Below are 7,290 nucleotides of genomic sequence, written 5' to 3' on the forward strand. Positions count from 1 at the left end.
CTAACAGGAAAGAAGAGAAGGAGAAAGAGAAGAGAAGAAGTCTTGACCCATGGATATGATGGACTTGCAAGTTCTCAGAGGCTCTCTGTTCAAAGGAGAAAAATGTCAGTAGTGTCCCTGGATGAGCTGGAAGACTTAAGGGAAGAAGAAGGCCAGCAGTTCACCCTTCAGTCTGGGGCCTTGGCGACATCAGGGCTCCAAGATGTGCCCTCCCTGGCTCCCTTGTTTTCTCTCCCCTTCTCCATCATCTCCTCTTTCTCTTCCAAAATAAAAATAGGAGTAGCGAAGAGTTTGGTAAATCATCTGGTTCTCAGGCAGTTTTTCCTTGATGTGACTGAGTTTTTCATTGGTCTAGCAGGATGTTTTGAGACTGTGTGGAGAGCACTTTGGATGTTTTCTTTATCTGAGTACTAGGCTTTGGAATGCAAAGTAGCGCATACATGTTTCCTTTTTGGTAGCAGATTCTCTTCCTCATTATGTTTTGCTCAGGCTAATATTAAAATGAATTGGCTTCCTCTGACAACAATAAGTGTAATAATAACAGGAAATGGCCCAGAATCACACAATAATAAAAATAGAGCTGGAGGGGAAGCAACAGGACTCTTGAGAACATTTTGCTGCTATACTTTTCCATTCCATTCCATCCCATTCCATCCCATTCCATTCCATCCCATTCCATTCCATCCCATTCCATTCCATTCCATCCATCTCTCTGTCCATTCACTGATTCAGAAAACTATGGATTGATTCAGAAAAGTATAGTTAGAACTGGTGAAACTAACAGGGAGGCTGAAAAATCCAACCTTTTTTCTTATAGTAGAAAGGTGTGAAACACCAAATACTAAAAATTAGAAAAAAGATACGCTGTCAGTGTCTGCATAAAGACTATCCTGTATTTTGCCTAATACAACTTTTTATAAAAAAAAAGGTTGAGTCAAAGTAATACATTTCCATTAATTACGTTCTACATAGAAGGCTCTGATAATGTCCTGTAGAAAAGCAACCTGGTTACATTTGTCTAACTTAACAAGGCCCAAGTTTATTTGACTGTGGAATTTTTTTCCTTTTTCATTGAGTACTTATGAATTTTTGAATTAGGATTACAGGAGATACACTTTTTAAGCTTTTGGTTCTACTTTATGTCCTGAATGTTGCTTCCTGGGCATTTGGTCTGAATATAATGCTCCTTAATTCTGCTAGCTGGTTGTTCAGGCCTCCATAGGCAAAGAGGATATTCTTTTTACCCACGGTATGTTTTGTTCTTCAACATATTTAATTCAGCCAGAAATGTGGAAGGTAAAATGCCTTTGCCTTTGCAAGCTGAGAACCATTGTCTTGATCTTCCCTAGTCTGGGGTACATTCAGGAGGAGGGAAAGGGGATAGCTGTGCTCTAACATACTTTCTTTTCTTCCCTCCCTCCATGGGAAGTAGTTGGTCTCATTTCCAACATAGGATGGAACCTCAGGCCAGCTCACCTCATCCCACACCCCCACGCACTTAGAACGAGTCCCAATCTCTTCACCTACCTACGTCTGGGGGATGGAGGAGCCTTCATAAATCCAAGGACTCACAGGGCAAATGAATGGGTGACGAGGCTAACCTGTGTGTGTATTAAATGAGGTGACAGAAGACAAGGCCTAGGTCAGAGTTCAGGGAAAGCTGGTCTGCGCATGATCAGTTGGCCCAGGTTTATCTGGTAGACTTGGGACACAGCGAATAGCAATCAATGAGCATGTTTGATTAATGACAATTGCCAGAAAGCATCACGCACAGTACCAAAGCTCGGCTAAGACCAAAAGGGGTCAGCCTGTGGACACAAAGCCTTTTTATTAGGTGAGACATCTGTTCTGATCTCTGTTGCCAATTAGGTTGTCATTAGACTCAGCCAACACTTATCGATAGCAGAGATGCCATTGAGAGGAGACATTAACACCTTTACCGCTAACTGTAAATCAGGGCTGCTCTGGTTGTCTGCGAGTGTCTGCCAAACACCTCTCTCCAGCTTTTACAACTAGGGGTTCTCCTCTGTTCCTGGAATGACGCACAGCCCAAGTGGCTCTATGGAGACCCAGGCCCTGTCATATCAGTGAGAGCTTCCAGGCAAAGATAATGACCCCCATGGCAAGTTTCTAACCAAAGAGTTTGTGTTTTCCTTTTTAATGTAACACACACATGTAGAAGAAGATCTAAAATACTATAATAATCAAAGGGAAGGGAATAAAGATTATTTGTCACAATCCTAATGCATTCCTCTCCAAGCTTTCTTTCTCTGCATTTGTTTTTTATCTCTGCAGAGTTGACATTATGCCGCTGCTGATGTAAAAGTCTTTGCTCCATTCCATTCCAGCCACACAGACCCCCTTGACATCCTCCAAATACAGTAGGCCCTTTGCACTGGCTGTCCTCTCTTCATGGAATGTTCTTCCACTGGACATTCCAATGACTACCTCCTTCACCTTCTCCAGCTCCTGTCCTCCTAAAAGACTTCCTGACCCAACGAGCTGATATAATTGCTTCCTTTTTTGCTCCTGTGTTCCCTTGCTCTGCTTTCTTTACTCTCAGTGCATGACACCACCTACGGTATCACAGAGTTGTGTGTTTATTGTGGATGTTCTCCACTGTGACTTAAGCTCCAAGGAGGCAGGTGTTTTGTTCTGTTCATCCCTGAGTTTCCACAACATAAAACAGTGACTGGTCCATAGTAGGTGTTCAATAAATAGCATGAACTGTGTGAATAAATTGTCTTTTGTAACTTGTCTTCTTTTTCTTTGACAACATGCTATAGAACTTTCAGGATCCCTAAGCATATTCTTTTAAGACTACATCACATTCCACATTATGGCTCCATTGTAATATACTTAATCAGTCCCCTGTGGGTGAACATTTAGGTTTAGTGGCTCCCCCATGTTTAAATATATGTAGTGCAGTGAAAGCATTTAAATTATTTCTCTACACTGGGAGAAACTTGACCTTAAAACTTAGTTGGAGGTATGAACTGGGGAAAATGATCATTAGTAAGCCTTTGACCAAAGAAAGTGTTTAAATTTCTCTGATGGAAAAGTTGAGGAAGAGGGGGACACATGCTTAAACCAGCAGGACAGGTCACATCAGCCTTGGTGCTCTGTGACATGACAGTCACCTCACATGTGGTGTTATATAAGTGCTTACAGCTTATAGAAAAGAAGAAAGTAGGGCACCTGGGTGGCTCAGTCTGTAAAGCATCTGACTTCAGCTCAGGTCATGATATCATGGCTTATGAGTTTAAGCCCCATGTCAGGCTCTGTACTGATAGCTCAGAGCCTGGAGCCTGCTTCAGATTCTGTGTCTCCCTCTCTCTGTGCCCCTCCCCAGTTCATGCTCTGTCTTGCTCTGTCTCTCAAAAATGAATAAACATTAACAAAAATTATAAAAGAAAGAAAAGAAGAAAGTACACAGTGATACATAGGCATGACAGCCTGAAGCATGTCCCTTCAAAAGTCACCTGGCAAAGCCCTAACCCACCCCTGCCCCAGTGCCTCAGAATCTGACTGTATTTGGAGAGAGGGTCTTTAAAGAAGCAAGTAAGGTAAAATGGGGTCATTAGGATAGGTTCTAATCCAACCTGACTTACAAGAGGACATTTGCACACACAAAGAGATGCCACACAAAGGAAGACCATGTGGGGAGGCAGTGAGAAGGTGGCCTTCCGCAAAGCAAGGAGAGAGCCCTCAAAAGGAACCAAACCTGCTGATGCCTTAATCTTGGACTTCCAGCCTCCAGAACTGTGAGAAAATAAAATAAATGTCTGTTGGTTAAGGCACTCAGCTGTGGCACTTTGCTATGGCAGCCCTAGAAAATTAATACAATAAACAAAGGCAATGATGTTAAAATGCCCCTGAAAAATTATTTGGGGCTTCCTAAGTATACTTTTCATTATATATCAAAGGTCAAAATTTTCTGTGCAAACATTTCTGAAATTAAAACAAGAGTCATTAGATACATATGAATCAATAGTCAAACATTTACCTTATGTGCAACCCTTTCTTGAGTACTTCATCTTTAAAAATTAAACAACAAAAGTTAATGTATGAGTATCAAAGAAATCAATGGGAATCATAAAGGACTAAAAATTTCTGTGCCTCTCAAAGATCTAGTTTATTTCCCTTGTTCTGTATTCAGCCATTTATTCCTTAATTAGTTAATTCATTTGACTAATAATATCTAATAAGCACTCAGTTCCTGGAGGAACGACAGTGGGTGAGACAGATGCCTCTTTGCTATCATGGAATGTGGATCTATTGAGGGAAAGAGTTAAAATAACAGGTAACTACAATGTCCTACTGGCAGAGGGAGGCTTCGCCTCTCAAGTCAGAGGTTGGCAAACTATAACGGGCCAGAGAGTAAATAGTTTCATTTTTGTGTGTCACATGGTCTCCCTCTTCAACTACTCAACTTGTAGAGTGAAAGCAGCCATAGACAATATGTAAACAATAAGCCCAGTTGTGTTCCAATACAACTTTATTTATAAAAACAGGATGCAGGCCAGATTTGACACAGGGTCGGCATTTGCTGGCACAAATCCTGAGCGCGACACTAGACAACATGTTTTTCAGCCCAACACAGGACATCTTTGCATATGTGTCAGGTCGAGTGAGGTGTGTCCAGTAAAGTGTAGACAGAGCCTTGGACTTGGCAGTGTATGGTAGAGAACGAATGATCCTGTGTGATCTAAGACCCTGAAAAACACAGAATATGAAATAACATGTCCCAGATGGCTCTGCTAAAGCCATGAGTTCTGGTGACCCGAGCTTATGACAATCCCTCCCTTCCCCCAGCTCTTCGGAACATGGGACGCCACCCATTTGTACAATTCAAGCCCGGTGGTGCCTAGTGGTTGTACCTCATGTTTAGGGCTGGGCTGGCAACCTCCAAGTATAACTGTCCTTCATTAGGGCTTATTCATGCTTCCTATCCAAGTTTCCAGAGCCTTCACTCTCAAAACCATACTTCTCAGAAACCATGTTTTGTGGCCTAAACTGCATGTACCACACCCTGAGGTAAAACTTCCAGACCACATTAAAACATGGGTGTGCACAGTTTCCAGAAACTTCCATGGAGAGTTGATCCACCTGTGTATAGATGTGGCATAAGGCCTTCAATCTTATAATTATAGACTCTCTGAAACCTTCACATTCAATAGAAAAAACTACATGGCTCAGAATCACTGAAAACTTGGTCATAATCATGAGGAACTTATGAGCATCAACCCCCCCCCCACACACACACACACAAAACATTGCCAAACTGGAAGCCAGGACAGGTGTAATACATAGAGGAAAAATACCTCTTTATGATTAAGGAGGTTATTCATGTATTCAGCAAATATTTATTCACTGTTTGCTATGAGCTTGCTAGGAACTATTCTAGGTGCTAGATAAGACAAAAATCACTGTCCTCATGAGGATGACAGCCTGAGACCAGAAGGCTCCCTAATAGAGGAAACATTTGAGCTGAGAGGGATCTTTATATTGCACACCTCCAGAGGCTGCCATTCACATCAGCCTATGTCAATGGCAGTTCTGGGGTGGTCAAATGGACAATCAGTGGAGTCTTACATGGTGACCATGACTCGAACCTTAAAAGACTAGGATTTTAGTAGGTATAGAAGCAGATGGAAGGCAGTCCAGATAGAGAGAAATAGTATGTGCAAAAGTATCAACCATCATTTATTTAGTGCCTACTGTTGACATGACTCTAGGTCATGGGGTTACTATTTACACAAGAGGTAAATTCTTGTGACCGACATTATAAAACCACATCATTCTGCAGAGCATCTGGGTGGGTCAGTCGGTTAAGCATCTGACTTCAGCTCAGGTCATGATCTCACTGTTTGTGGGTTTGAGCTCCATATCGGGCTCTGTGCTGACAGCTCAGAGCCTAAAGTCTGCTTCAGATTCTGTGTCTCCCTCTCCCTCTGTTTCTCCCCCACTCACACTCTGTCTCATTCTCTCTCTCTCAAAAATAAACATTAAAATTTTTTAAAAAAGAATAAAATAAAGCCACATCACTCCTTTAGTTATAGAATTTAGTTATAGCACTTAGCCATGATCCAGGCTCTGCTTTAAAACATGGGGATGTAGCAGAGAACAAGTCAGAAATGATGCCCAACTTCATGGAATTCACAATCCAAGCACGTATTGAATAATTATAACAATAATGAGCACTTCAAAAAGAAACAAAAAGCCCAGTCTCAGGAGCACTTATAAGTGGGAAGACATACCTGGTTTCAGCAAGTAAGAGATTTTTGTAACAGAAGAGGGAAGAAAGAAGAAGATAAAACTGTGAGGGAGGAGGGGCACCTGGTTGGCTCAGTCGGTTAAAGTTCTGACTTTTGATTTTAGGTCAGGTCACGAGTTTCCAGTTCTTGAGATTGAGCCCTGCATCGGGCTTTGTGCTGACAGCTCAGCTCAGAGCCTGCGTGGGATTCTATCTCTCACTCTCTCTGTTCCTTCCCTACTTGTTCTCTCTCTCTCTCTCTCTCAATGTAAATAAATAAAAACTTTTTTTAAATGTGTAAGCTGGGGCCCCTGGGTGGCTCAGTCGGTTAAGCATCCAACTTCAGCTCAGGTCATGCTGTCACGGTTTGTGGGTTTGAGCCCCGTGTTGGGCTCTGTGCTGACAGCTAGCTCAGAGCCTGGAGCCTATCTTTGGATTCTGTGCCTCCCTCTCTCTCTGACCCTCCCCTGCTCAAGCTGTCTCTATTTCTCTCTCAAAAATAAATAAAGCATTAAAAAAAATAAAATAAAATAAAAAATAAAAAAGTGTGAGAGAGGAAAATGGGCTTGGGTTATTCAGGAAACCAAATGCCCACAGCAAAAACTTCATCTTTGAAGAAAATAGGAGGTTCTTTGAAGAAAAAGAAAGAAAGAAAGATTTAATACACAGTTGTCTCAACAATCCTGGATATTAGGTCTCCACAGGGAGGGTAGGGGAGAACTGACCTCAGTGTGCATTCTGTGGACAGATGACCTCGTTTCTCTAAATGGCAGTGCGAACATCGGCATGAGAACTATTGTACTAAGGGACCAGATTGAAGAACAGCATCCCATGACTCCACCCCCAAACAAACAAATACAAACCATTCCTGAGAGTCTGGCCTCTTCTCTTGGAGACACCCAGGCAGAGCAATCCCACAACGTCTGGAGGGAGGGGAAGAGTGCCCATTGATAAACTTGGGAGCTGGAGAGAGGATGTGAAGTGCTAATGCAGAAATTATGGACTGGGGCTGATTTTTGAGGTCAGATTTCTCT

The sequence above is a fragment of the Hyaena hyaena genome, unplaced genomic scaffold, assembly GCF_003009895.1.
Source record: "Hyaena hyaena isolate Hyena2069 unplaced genomic scaffold, ASM300989v1 scaffold_46, whole genome shotgun sequence".
NCBI lineage: Eukaryota > Metazoa > Chordata > Mammalia > Carnivora > Hyaenidae > Hyaena > Hyaena hyaena.